Genomic DNA, 14,956 nt, shown 5'->3' with positions numbered 1-14,956 from the left:
AAACATGGACCTACATGGCCCATTTACGAACTTAACCTGCCTACTGGAAAAATAAACATGTGTGCAAAATTTTAGCCTTCTATCTCAATTCGTTCGAAAGATAGCGTGATTACAACAGACAGACGGACAGGCAGATGGCCAGGCAGACGAACAGCGCTAAATCGACTTAGAATTTTACGCTGATCAAGAATATTTATCCTTTGTTGGGTCTGACATGGGTATTTCGAGGAGTTACAAACGGAATGACAAAGTTAATATACCCTCCATAGTATGGTGGAGGGTATAAAAATTCAAATTTTGGCGTTTGACTTTGTTCCAGTTTTTTTTATCTCACCCTGTATAACGTCATGCTTTCAATATCCAAATTATATAAATCGTAAAGATGGGAGTACATATGTACCAGGAGGAGGGTATAAAAAATCATCGCCCTCTATCCCAAATTTAGAATTTCAAGACTCCAAAATATAACCGGTCAATATGGCCACCAATTATTATTTTCCCAAATTAATAATCAAATCGATAGAAATTCTAAAATTAGAAGACCGCACATTAATTATGAGGCAGAATCGAATTAAAAAAATGAAATGCTTGGTTAACTCATCTAGACCACAAAACAGCTAGGCGGGAGAAAATTCGTTGTTTTTGTTGCCGGCTTCCAAAATGATTTATGTGTTCTAACCAAAAAAATAAAATATTCTGATACACCGGGCTATGAGCTGCGAGAGGTGTTTTGGAGGTTTCCAAAACAAAATACCGGCTACTAATAACCGACTGCCGTTGTTAATGAATTATTAATGAAGTTATTTTCATGATCGGCCAAAAAAAAACGAAAAAAGAAATATTGGCTAATCAATCCAATGACCTATTTTGGGTGATAATCGAATGGAATTTATATCTCTTCGAAGAGATGGGAGAATAAGGATAACAAATTAATGGCGGTTACCAAGAGATTAGTTTGGCTACGGTGATGGTGTTGAAATATTTACATTTATTTATTTTGGAATTTGCATAAATTTTGGGATTGTCTTTCGCGAATTAATTTCGATTTTTTTTTTATTTGAAATACCAAAAGAATGTTCTTTTTTTTTTGTTTTTTGCAAATCAGGTCATTTATTCTTTCTCCAAAATTTGTTGATAAAATTTCTCTTTTTTGGAATTGAAATTTCATTTGGTTTGTTTGTTGGACAAACAATTTCACTTTCATGCAAATTCCGTTTGCAAATTTTTTTTCTGCTTTATTCTCCTCTCCAGATTCCGCTCCCCTCTCTCCTTCCTAGTCTGTGGGGTGTAGAATTTATACCTAGTTTCGTATTCAAAATAGCATCGATTCGTTCATTTTAACCACAACAAAAACAACTGCTGTATTTTTGTTGTTGTTGTTTCTGATTTCAATTGCTTGCGGCTGATTGGTTTGATTAATGAACTGGAATTGTCAAAAGTGCCAGCAGAAGTCAATTAAAAGTAATTAAATGCTGCCATGTATTGATTTTCAATTATTTGCCTGTCTGCTCATCATCAGGGACTTTAGAGAAGGAAATCGAAAAAATCAAAAAAGGTTTTTTTTTTTTTGCAAAATAATAGGCTATCTCTAAACAACTGTAGATCTTCTCTCAGAATATTTGTAGATCTTATATTAGAAGATCTACAGATCTTCTATGATAAGATCAATAGATCTTCTCATAGAAGATCTGCAGATATTCTCTTAGAAGATCTTCTCGAAGAAGATTTGTAGATCTTCTCATAGAAGATCCTAAGATTTTCTCATAGAAGATCTGTAGATCTTCCCATAGAATGTCTGCAGATAGTCTCTTAGAAGATCTGTAGATCGTCTCATAGAAGATCTGTAGATCTTCTCTTAGAATATTTGCAGATCTTCCCATAGAAGTTCTTCTCATAGAAGATCTGTAGATCTTCTCACAGAAGATCTGTAGATTTTCTCACAGAAGATCTGTAGATTTTCTCATAGAAGAACCGTAGATTTTCTCATAGAAGATCCGCAGATCTTCTCTTAGAAGATCTGTAGATCTTCTCATAGAAGATATGTAGATCTTCTCCTAGAAGATCTGTAGATCTTCTCCTAGAAAATCTGTAGATCTTCTCCTAGAAGATCTGTAGATCTTCTCCTAGAAGATCTGTAGATCTTCTCCTAGAAGATCTGTAGATCTTCTCCTAGAAGATCTGTAGATCTTCTCCTAGAAGATCTGTAGATCTTCTCCTAGAAGATCTGTAGATCTTCTCCTAGAAGATCTGTAGATCTTCTCCTAGAAGATCTGTAGATCTCCTAGAAGATATGTAGATCTTCCCCTAGAAGATCTGTAGATCTTCTTCTAGAAGATCTATAGATCTTCTCTTAGAATATCTGTAGATCTTCTCCTAGAAGATCAGCAGATATTCTCTTAGAAGATCTGTAGATCTTCTCTTAGAATATCTGCAGATCTTCTCTTAGAATATCTGTAGATCTTCTCCTAGAAGATCAGCAGATATTCTCTTAGAAGACCTGTAGATCTTCTCATAGAAGATCTGTAGATCTTCTCATAGAAGATCTGTAGATCTTCTCATAGAAGATCTGTAGTTCTTCCCTTAAAAGATCTGCAGATCTTTTCTAAGAAGATCTGTAGATCTTCTCATATAAGATCTGTAGATCTTCTCATAGAAGATCTGTAGATCTTCTCATAGAAGATCTGTAGATCTTCTCATATAAGATCTGTAGATCTTCTCATAGAAGATCTGTAGATCTTCTCATAGAAGATCTGTAGATCTTCTCATAGAAGATCTGTAGATCTTCTCATAGAAGATCTGTAGATCTTCTCATAGAAGATCTGTAGATCTGTAGATCTTCTCATAGAAGATCTGTAGATCTTCTCATAGAAGATCTGTAGATCTTCTCATAGAAGATCTGTAGATCTTCTCCTAGAAGATCTGTAGATCTTCTCCTAGAAGATCTGTAGATCTTCTTCTAGAAGATCTGTAGATCTTCTCCTAGAAGATCTGTAGATCTTCTTCTAGAAGATCTGTAGATCTTCTTAGAGAAGATCCACAGATCTTCTGAGATCTTCTCTAAGAAGATCTGTATATCTTCTCACTCTTCCTTCCGAAGATCTGTAGATCTTCTCATTGAAGATCTGTAGATCTCTCATAGAAGAACTGAAAATCTTGTCTTAGAAGATCTATACATATTTTCCTAGAAGAGCGGTAAATTATAAAACATTTGGGAAGGACCTGATTTTGGAACTTTTTTAAACTTTTTTTTTTGGATTTTCTGATTTTTTTCCAATTTCGACTTTTAATAACCTTAGCTTCCAAAATATTTGAGTGGCAAAAAATTTAAAATTTTTTGTGTCTTTAAAAAAGAATTTGTTGTTGTTGTAAATTTTGAAACCACATATCTACCAGCAAATAATTGAAATAATTCTGACACATTCGGATCAATTACATTTTCTTCGACATAATGAGTCATGAGATTCATTGCCACCACAATTTTGGGGTCATCATTTGATTGATAAGAAATCTATGTGAGGGAGGGTGGTGGTGGTGGTGTGACTCATAATCACAATTTCAATTTTTCTAATTTTGTATTTTTAAATTTTAGATATGTTTTAAGATATCAATACCGAAAATTGAATGAAATTTTGATATCGCCTTATTTTGGTATAGATTAAATTTAATCTTCAGTTTTAAATTTAGAAAATTTCTTCAATTTAAAATTTTGTTATTTTCATTTTTTTTTGCCTTTTTTTAATTTTCTTTCAAAATTCGTATCCCCATTGAAAATTCATTCAAAATCCAATCCACAATGATTTGCAGTGCTTCGATTTTATTAAAGAAGTTCTATTATTTTTTGTTAACATGTTCTCCACTTATGTTTTTTATTTCAACAATTTCCTCTCTTTCCTCCATTTCTTATGCTCCCAGCTTGTTTTAATTGCGATAAGATTCTTGCCGAGAGATAACAGAAAAACAAAAAACGAAACTAATTTTGCAAAAAAAAAGGAATGGAAAAAGTGCAAACAAACTCTTCATTTTATAATGGGTCGCATTAAATTTTAAACAAATATTTTATTTTTGTTATCACCACGAGCCGAGAGGGAGAGGCAGACACAGAGACGCACTAATAAACACTTGTCGGTTAATGAAACACATGCACACACACACACATGCATGTGTATAGCACTCTCTTCCGTACATTAATTGCCGAAACAAATAATTTGCACATGAGTAATAAGGGGGGAAAGGCATTTATTTAATTTAAAATAATTAAATAAGACATAAAAAAATATTCAAAAATCCTAAGGTAATTCAAAGCTCCATATAAAATTTGAAAAAAATATTTAGGTTCCTTTGTGAATAGGTAAGGATATATATATTGGAAATCCACAAGTCCCCTTGGTATATCCCACAACTAAGATTGACTGTATTTTCAAAAGAGGCATCAAAAACACCCTTTTGTTGACTCGCTTGTTTTAAAATTGCCGACCAAAGTAATCCACGTGTTTTTATATAAAATTTTGGCGAAGACACTATATACCCAAAATGTAAGGATTCCAGGGGATCTTATTCAGAAAATTTAGGTTACATTGTCATGAAAACTTTAAAAACGCCATTTATACCCCCCAGCCATATGCCTAGAGAGGGAATCATTTGATACGGCCAAAACGTGCCTAATCGAAATAACGATTTTAGACACAAGATCTGTTTGGAACAAAACCTTTTTAGGACATTTGCAGTCGATCTCGGGATGTCAGTTCGTCCGTCATCGTAATAGGTTTGGAGATGGGCAATATATGTCCCTCCTTCTGGTACCTCCCCGAGATTTTCAAATTTTCAAATTTACCTCACAGAAAATAAAAAACCGTCCAAATTTGTGCTAACTTTAAAAATCCTAATATTTTTATCAGAGCGAAGTCAGATACGAAAATTGACAACATTTGTCCATCCCATCAGGTACCTCCCACACAAAAGGTCGACATTTGGAATAATTATAACTCTTATAAAATGTGATGTAAGAGTCCGATTGTCTTCAAATTACACACATCACAATATTTTTATTAACCCAAGGTCTGGTGTGAAGATACCACTCTTTTTGTACCTCTCCCACAAGGGGACAAAAATTTTGCAGAATTATATGTCTCGTAAAATACGAAAAATGAATTAAATTCCCCTTAAATTTCAACAATCCCAATGTTCTTAATAACGAAAGATCTGGTGTGAAGATGAGATGTTTCGGACCACTCCTTCTGGTACCTACCCCTGAACGAGTCCAAATTTTTAAATAATTATAACTCTCATAAAATATGAAATAAACTCCCGATTCATTCCAAATGTGAGACTATTTAATATTTCTACTAACACAAGATTTGTGGTGTAGGTCGTCGATATTTCGGCCAATCCTTCTGGTACTTCACACCGACTCTCCGATTCCGATTCTCTTCGATTTTGGCACATCTCAATATTTTTTCCAACCAAAACGCTCATAAAATGCGAAATGAGCATCCGATCACTTTCAAACACTACACATGTCAACATTTCTATCAAAACAAAATCAGGTGTGAATACGGTAGATATCGGACCACTCCTTCTGGTACCTCCCCCACAAACAGTTAATATATTAAATAACCGATTCCATTCTAAACGTTAGACTTTCCAATATTTCTTCCAACACAAGATCTGCTGTGAAAATGAGATATGTAGATCCAACCCTTCTGGTACCTCCCCCACAAAATGTTTAAATTTTAAATAACCGAACAACATGCCAATATTTCTTCCAACACAGACTCTGATATGAAGGTAATAGATATAGGCCCACACCTTCTAGTACCTCGCCCATAACGGGTCAACAGTTAAAATAATTATAACGGAAGGCAAAATATATTTAAATAGCCGGACATTTGCTGAGGATGTACATCTGTCGGTAAAATCGATTGATACTTTTTAAATTGTTTTCATTTATTTTATTTTATTGTATTTATTAATTTTTTTATTTTATTTATTTATTTTATTCTATTTTTAATTTTATTTAAATTTTATTTTATTTAAATATATTTTTTTATTTAATATTTTATTGTTTTAATTTTTTTATTTTTTTTTTTATTTAAATTAAATGTATTTTATTTATTTATTTTATCTATTTATTATTATTATTATTATTATTATTATTATTATTATTATTATTATTATTATTATTATTTATATTATCTTTTTGAATTTTCAGCAAGCACATTAACTTTTTTTAATTATTATTTCGATAAACTTTTTTTAATTATTATTATTTTTCAATTCATTTTTCTTATGTCTCGGACTTTAATTATTAATTTTATTTATTTTTTTTAATAACCATATGAGTTTAAAAAAAAAATAATATTTTATATCTTCTTTCATATATTTTCCTTATAATTTTATTATTTTTTTATTTCAAAACCTTTGTCACTTGGTTTATTTTAATTTCCTTTCCATTAGGTATAAAAGACTCATTATTTCTTTCTCTCTCTTTAATTTTTATTTTTTGGTATTGTCAACCATTGATTTAGTTTACGACCAAACGTAGAACGACCATTTCGGCGCGACAACAAATCGATCGATGTAAAATCGATTTTATTTTTAGGCCAAGACACATTTACTTGAATTTATTTTTGTTTTATACGTTGTAGTTGTTGTTGCTGTTGGCTCTTTTGTGATTTCCTATTTATTTTTAAACATTTGTTTTAATAGAGCACTTTAAAAACACTTAAGCTATGGCGGTGACTATTTTTACATGCACACACACACATACACTCTCAGTGAGAGGAACACACAAATAAAAAAAATTCCTTAAAATTTACATTTCCATTATTAAATGACGAATTATGGCATTAGCCAATCCAACCAATATTTTAATTTAATATTTTAACAAAGAAAACGACTCGAAAACGAACTGATTAACCGGCACTTTTTCAATGTCTCATCATAACTGGCGGATTGGTTGGTTGGTTAGCTGCTAACGTTTCAAGTTTTCGGTAATCACTACTGACTCAACGGTGCTTGGAAAATTTAATACCCTCTTCATCGTTTAACCACCACAGCCGAAGGGAGGAAAAATCGAAACACAAACGACGATAATAACCAACGACACAGAAAAGCTCGTTAAACAGGTGGTATTATTCTGTGAAGAGAGCTTTTCGTTTTATTTTCGTCGGCGAGATTCAAATTCAAAAAGTTGTGACGCGCCAAAACCCGATAACGTTTTTACGGCGAGGGCAAAATGAAACTACAACAAATAAAATAAATTCATAATAAAAAGAAAATAACTGGCCTCCCTTTGTGAGTTATTTGCAAAATTGTGTACTCTCTTTATGGCAAAGATTTCTCTCTCTCACACATAACGTTCTCTCTCCCTTTCCTTGTTTAATCAACAATAAAAATATTTTTATTATTTTTTTATGTTTACAATATTTTATGACGTCGTAATGACTTAAGGCCTTATCGGTTTTTTTGTTCTACCACCATTCAAGAAACATGGTTAAGTATCCATCACACACAGACGAACGCACACACTCTCTCACTACACTCTACAGTTTTTTGTTAGGGTAACACGAATGCACGCACGCACACACGTCACGCCACGGCCACTGCACTCGTGGCTGCACCACGAAGACCGGAGTGTAAATAAGCAATGAAATCAAGAACATTTGTTTTGGTGTCTCATCAGACAGAGCTCAGAGTATTGTTGACAAATGAGAACGAGAAAAAAAAAAGGAATAGAGTAAGAGAGAGAATTGCAATGCATTTGTCTTTTCGTAAATGACTGTTTGCTGCTACTACTAACTGTGCCTTACATTTTGTGCGGTAATTAATGTTAATGTAACTAATAGCTGACTGCATAAGGAAGAGATATACTGACGTTACTCATACGCATACGTTACGGAAGGACTACGTGGGTGGGAAAGAGTATGGGAGAGTTGGTAAGAGAGTGTTGTAAAATGCATGTAAGCCCTAGCAGCACTCAATGTAAACTTGGTGGGTCGTTCTCTAAGGGATTTCAAAGTAAGGAGAATAAACACAAAGACCTCTAAGGGTTGTTGGATGGTTGTGAACGACTTTGTGATACCTTAGACAATAATTCTTTGATTTATTTCAAAAGTAGGTTCAATAAAATTGAGCTCGAGGTCTTTGTTTTCACCAAATGTGTATTATGTCCGCAGGACTTTTGGTATTGAAAATGGACCATGTAGGTCTACGTTTTGGTATAGCACCCATATAATGGTATATCCCTTTTTTCGGTTTTTTGGTGATTTAAGCGACATTATTCACCGGAAATGTTTCAAATTTGATATTTGAAGTTCGTAATGGGTACTACAGCCTACGACAGAAAATTATCTGTGCAGGTCCACGTGATCGTATATCCCTCATATAACGATTCCTCCATATATTCGGTATTTGGATGATTATATATTATTCACCGATTTTTTTTATTCAAGTGACGGGTACATTCCGTATTTTTAAGATTTTAACAGAATGTTTAACGGAATTTTTTTAATTGCCAAAATAGTTCCAAATTTTCTTTGGTGACTTATAGTGAAATTTGATGTAGAATATTTTTGTATTTAAGGTTATCTTTCTAAAATGATGCTTAGTTGGAGATTTTGGTACAAATTCACATAAAGTATGGCCTTAGCCCAAAAATGTGATTTTAATTTTTGTGAATTTTTGGCGTTTAGGTAGGATTAAGACTCCTGATGTCTTCTAGGACCTATAGTAGAAGTTTATAATAAATAATTTTGTAGAATATTTTGACTTGCTAGGATGCCATTTAAAAGGGGTTTTTAATCATATTTTGAAAAAAAAAAAAAAAGAACCAAAAAGACCCTTCAGGTGACTCGCTTGAGGTTTAGCATTTTTAACCAACTAATTCTCTTATTTTTTGTCTACAGAATTGCCGTCGACACTATCTACCTAAAAGGCGTAGATTTCAAGGAATATTAATCCGAAAAATTTTAAAAGTGTGTAAAAGAGAGGAACCTTTCCCCTCTTTTCAGGTTATTTGCGATTTAAACTTTCATCTCCTTTTTTTATACCCTCGACCCTATCGCTACAGAGGGTATACATCGTTTGATATGGCCAAAACGTGCCTCGTCGTTAAAACGGATTTAGACAATAGGTCTCTTTGGACCAAATCCGTTTCAGGACATTTGGAATCGATCTAGGCCTGGCAGGTGCGCACGATAACTCTCGAAGGGAGTATCCGATTCAAATCTTGGTACATCGTTGTGTTATTATCAAACTTGGATCGAGTTCGGAGAGGGTCTTTCCACTCCTTCTGGAGTGGACAACATTTTCAAAATAAAAAAAAAAATCTGCAAAGAAAGAGAGAGGATTATCCGTTTTTGCTCCAACTTTTCATATCCCAATGCATGCATCAGTTACGAAAATGGAAAATATCGGTCCACTCCATCAAGTGCCTCCCCCACAAAGGATCAGAATTTTGAATACTTATAACTGTCATAAAATGTGATGTAAGAGTCTGATTGCCTTCAAATTACACGCATTACAATATTTTTATAAGGCCAAGGTGTAAAGGTAGAAAATATCGGTTTACTCCTTCGGGTACCTCCCCCACAAAGGGTCAACGTTTTTAAAATCCGAAATAAGCATCAGGTTCTCTTCAATTTACTCACGTCACAATATTTTTATTAGCCCAAGGTCTGGCGTGAAGATGGGATATGTCGGTCCACTCCTTCTGGTACCTCCCCCACAAACGGTCAAAATTTTGAATATTCATGAAGCTCATATAACTCGAAATTAACATCCGATTCCATTCAGACTTGACACATCTGAATATTTCTATCAATACAGGACCTGTTACAAAAACGGTAGAGATCGGACCATTCGTTCTGGTACCTCCCCACAAACGGTCAAAATTTTGAATATCTTTGTAGCTCATATAACGCAAAATTAACATCCAATTTCGTTCAGACTTGCTACGTTTCAATATTCCCACCAGTACAAGATCTGTTACAAAGATAATAGAGATCGGACCATTTCTTCTGGTACCTCCCCCACATATGGTCAAGATTTTGAACAACAATACGCTTAAAGAAAGCCAGATAAACATCCATCTCTCTTCAAATTTCACACACAAAAACATTTCTGCTAACACAAGATCTGTTGTGAAGATGATATATATTTGCGAACCCCTTCTGGTACCTAACCCACAAAGGGTTACAATTTTCAACACTTTTATCTCTCATAACTTGCGAAACAAGTCAGCGGTTCATTGCAACTGGATATATCTAAACATTTCTTCAGAAGTCGAAATAAATTTAAATCATTGAACATTGACTGAGGTTATACATCTGCCGGTAAAACCGAATGATACTTTTTAACGTGTTTTGGTTTTAAGTTATGTAATTCAAATGTATCTACTATTGCATACGGTAGGGTACAATATTCCTTCTTTCAATATTACTTCCTATTCTTCCAACCCATTCTCATCATCTACCACACGAATGAAATGTTTGCATTGTCACAACATTAGCATGTAAATTTGTTGACATAAGACCGATGCAGACAATGAAACAAGCCTTGATAATAAAAGAAAAGTCCTTCAAAACAAAAGGGAAGCCTTAAAGTAACATGTTTTCATTAAAACGACGATGTGTATTAGAATTTACAGTGGAACAAGGAGCATTTGGTTTACAAATAAATAATACAAAATTAAATTAAAAAAATATATGGATATACGGAAAATAAGGCTATATATTAAACCAAGAAAAAGTTCGCATGAATCTATAATGGATGTGAAAATTATCCCTTGTTTTATTTTTTTTATTTTTTTTTTCTTGAATATATCCTTAAATTTGAATATTATTTTCAAACCACTGTACCCTTTATTGTTGGCTTTTGTCTAAGTCTTTTATAGCCTTCCCTTGGCAGTTTGTTCTGTCGAAGTTGAAGGACAAACATGTCACCATTCTACCAGTCAATGTTGACAAGGAACAAATCCCACTTCATATAAATAGATTAACAAGATACAATGGCAACAACAAAGGGAAGAAAGCCACACAAAATGGATATGGGCCTATTAAAACCCAACTCAAAATCAACCCTATATATAATGACAATGGCAACAGGGACATGTAACATTAATGCAAGGCAGAGTGGGTGAAGAGCACAAACCAACATATAAGTGAGTGCCTTTAAAAGAGAAGAGTATTGATTTGCCAATCAATGGGCTTCTCAATAACATATCCCTTTATACATCGGCTAAAATCCCTTGTTTAATACCTTCGTCATACATTACGAGTGAGTGAGAGCATTATTATTGCAATGCTCACGAATTAAATGAGTATTATAGGCTATGGCGCTCTGCTGCTCTCTGTGTGGCTCCTTAACGTGTTATTGACTCCTAATAAAAACAGGTTGATGATTACGATGATGGTGCCGATGGTGATGATGAATCACTCATGAAACACGAACATTATTGTTACCAGTAACCACTACTACCACACACACACACATACACCGCTCTCAAGTGGACAACAAGAAACGAAGTTGTTTTGTTTTTTTATTTTGGTATTTGGTCTTGTGCTTTTGTTGCTGTTGTAGGCGTATGAGTGATATGCAAAAAAAAAAAAAAAAAACAATAAAAATGAAACCAAGCCAACATTTCTCAATTTAAGTGCTCATCAAACATTACAGGGAGCTGAATACACTATCAACTACCACCGCCACCACTACATTGATACTTGTCTTTTGTTAACAACATTCATGTTATTGATTTGAAGAGGTGGTTGCTTGCTTTTGCAAAAACAAAATAATAATAAAAAACGTAAGGCCGCTTGGGCATGTTAACTCCATGTTAACGGAGGTTAGGTGAATAATAATTTATTAGGGTGGTTACAAAGAATGCAATGCATCTTCAATTTAAATGGGGTAATTAAAATTCTAAAGGTACTTCAAAATTTGCATTTTTTGGACCAAATAAAATAGTATTTTTGAAGGATAATTTAAGCTACAAACATAAAATAAAAACAAACAGTTTTGAAGAAAAATATGTAGTTTAAAACAACGGAAGAATGTAGTGACAGATAAAAGGAGATCTATGCAAAAATTACTTTCTTAATGAACTACTTCTTCTCCAGAGCTATAATCCAGAATTTTATTGAAATGCAAACTATTTCAGAGCCATAATTATGTATATCTTGAAAAAAAAAATAATTTTCTTGAAGGATCAAGGAATTCATAAAGGAGAACTTAAAGGGCTATCAGAGGTCTTTTTTTAAAAAAAAAAAAAAATTGAATTGAATTTTTTAGCAACTGTTAATATATTAGAATTATGAAATAAATATAATTTCTAAGAATTAAAAATGAAACATGGATTTTTTTTCTTTTAAAGGACTAACTGAACTATACATTTTGAATTCTAAACACCTTTTACGATTTAAAAAAAAGTTTAAAAAATAAGAAATCAAAAGAATATTTTCTGAGCTCCAAACGTGGCAATTTTGACAAATTCTCGAAAGACTATATACACTTCATATGCGAATTTTCAGAGATTTGCTGGGAAGGAATTGATAAATGAAGGATTATGTGCGTTCCAAGATTGTTGAAGATTGCTTTCAAAGGACTATATCCTAAAAAGGAATGTGAAAGATAATTTTCGAATTTTTTTTCCAAGGACTAGCTCTTATTTTCTCTAAAGGACGATCTGAACTCCAAACGTAGTTTTAACAAAATTTTAAGAGGCGTCTGAGATCTGAAAATTGCGGTTTTTTTATTTTTATTTTTTTTTTTTTTCGAAAGACTACATGTTCATCAAATGTGAATTAAACGAAATTGAAGGACTATCTGACATTTAAACATGGATTTAGCAAAAATATTTTCCAACTATCTGAGCTCCACACTTGGATTTTCAAAGATTTTTTTTCGACTTTCTGGCCCTTAGACTTTGACTTTGTATTATACCCTCAGCCTATGGCTATCATTTGATACGGTCAAAACATGCCTAGTCGAAATAATGCTTTTAAACCCTAAGTCTCTTTGGACCAAATTCGTTTCAAGGCATTTGGAGTCGATCTAGCGATGTCCGTCCGTCCGTCTATCTGGATAGTGCGCACGATAACTGTTGATTTGGTCGAAACTTGGTATATCGTAAATTTTTTGTGAAACTTAGATTGAGTTCCGAGATGGGCTACATCGGTCCACTCTTTTTGGCAACCCCCACAAAAGTTCGAAATTTTCAACAAAAAAAAAAAAAAAATAATAAATTCTGCACAGAAAGATAAACGATAGTACGATTTTGCTCCAACTTTGAAAATCCTAATATTTACGTCAGTTCTAGGTCAGGTGCAAAAATAGATAAAATCGGTCTACTCCATCAAGCACCTCCCCCACAAAGGGTCAACATTTTGAATAATTACAACTCTTATAAAGTGTGATGTAAGAGTCCGATTGTCTTCAAATTACATACACACAATATTTTTATTAACCCAAGGTCTGGTGTAAAGATGGAATATATTGGTCCACTCCTTCTGGTACCTCCCCCGCAAAGGATAAAATTTTGAATATTCATCAAGCTCATAAAACGTCAAATCATATTCGATTTCATTCAGACTTCGAAAATCTCAATATTTCTATCAACTCAAGGTCTGTTATAAAGATGGTAGAGATCAGACAAATCCTTCAGATACGTCCCCCACAAAGGGTCAAAATTTTAAAAAACCAACACGTTAATAGAATCCGAAATAAACATCCTTCACAATATTTTTATTAGCTCAAGGTCTGGTGTGAGATGGGGTACATCGATCCACTCCTTCTGGTTCCTCCCCCACAAAGGGCACGTCTCAATATCTCCATTAACACAAGATCTGTTATAGAGATGGTAGAGATCGCACCATTCCTTCTGGTACCTCCCCCGCAAAGGTTTAACACTTTAAATAGCCAAAACGATCTTGAAATCCGAAATAGGCATCCGGTTCTCTTCAAACTACACACTTCACAATATTTTTATTAACCCAAGGTCTGGTGTGAGGATGGAATACATTGTCCACTCCTTCTGTTACCTCACCACAAAGGGTCACAATTTCCATTACTTATATCTGTCATAACAAGTCGGCGATGTTTTACAAATTTGCTAAATCTAAATAGTTCTCTTAACTAGAAATCTGATATGAATATATGAAATTGATCGGAATTTATGATTTCCCATAAGATTGGATATAAATATTCGATTTTCTTGTAATTTTGCCCATACCAATATTTTTATCTGTATTAGATGGAGTATGAAAATGGAATGCTTCGGCCCGCTATATATGTTACCTCACGAATATCTCCAAATTTTCCAAAAATTTGCAGATATATCATATAAAGTACAGGTAGTAGTCGATATGGTCCAAATCTGTCACTTTGTAATATTTATAACAGACAGATACGAATAGGTCAATATTGGCCAACTGCTTAAAAGGTCAATTAGAATAATCATAACTTAAGTCTGGGGGTATACATCTGCCGGCAAAAGCGACTGATACTATTTTACTTGTTTTTGAAATTTTTGACACTTTATTCCCAATTTGAAGCAAATTTTGTGGAAAATTCCACATGGAAGGCCTCTATAAAGTTTTAACCATATACATGAGGTGCCCATATAGTCTGCGATAATTTTTCTCAAAATTTTGGATATGGCTTACATCCCCAATCATTGTGTAAGAAAATTGGTCATATTGCTCCAATTTTTTTGGTATTCATGTGAATGGATTATTATATTAAGCTAATAAAATTAAATATTTTTTAAGGTATTTGGAGAGTAGGATGAGATGAGATTCTGGATATAAAACGAATATTTTTAATTCCCTGTTGAATTTCCAAACATGGATTATAAGTAATGTAGCTGAAAAGACTATGTTCGATATTCTTCAAAAAATTTTCTAGATTTATTCAATTTCGGTCTCAAAAATTTCTTAATGAGCTTTGAAATCCATTAAAAAAT

General features: G+C 33.3%; 1 protein-coding gene across 10 annotated transcripts in view; it reads right to left on the bottom strand.

Moving 5' to 3' along the window:
- The window catches only part of LOC101900440 (serine/threonine-protein kinase N), a 201,322-nt gene that overhangs the window by 95,896 nt on the left and 90,470 nt on the right, over window positions 1-14,956 (bottom strand). The window contains exon 1 of one of the 10 annotated variants that reach the window (XM_059130983.1): window positions 6,816-7,287. The exons of 3 other annotated variants lie outside the window; for them this stretch is intronic. The gene's annotated coding sequence lies outside the window, so the exon portion shown is untranslated. Of the gene's footprint in view, window positions 1-6,815; window positions 7,288-14,956 lie in introns of those variants that run through there. 6 more of the 10 variants (XM_059130985.1, XM_059130988.1, XM_059130987.1 and 3 more) reach the window with 6 other exon arrangements.

This window comes from Musca domestica, unplaced genomic scaffold (assembly GCF_030504385.1).
Source record: "Musca domestica strain aabys unplaced genomic scaffold, Musca_domestica.polishedcontigs.V.1.1 8, whole genome shotgun sequence".
In the NCBI taxonomy this organism is placed as follows: Eukaryota; Metazoa; Arthropoda; class Insecta; order Diptera; family Muscidae; genus Musca; species Musca domestica.
This window is presented reverse-complemented; position numbering and strand designations above follow the sequence as displayed.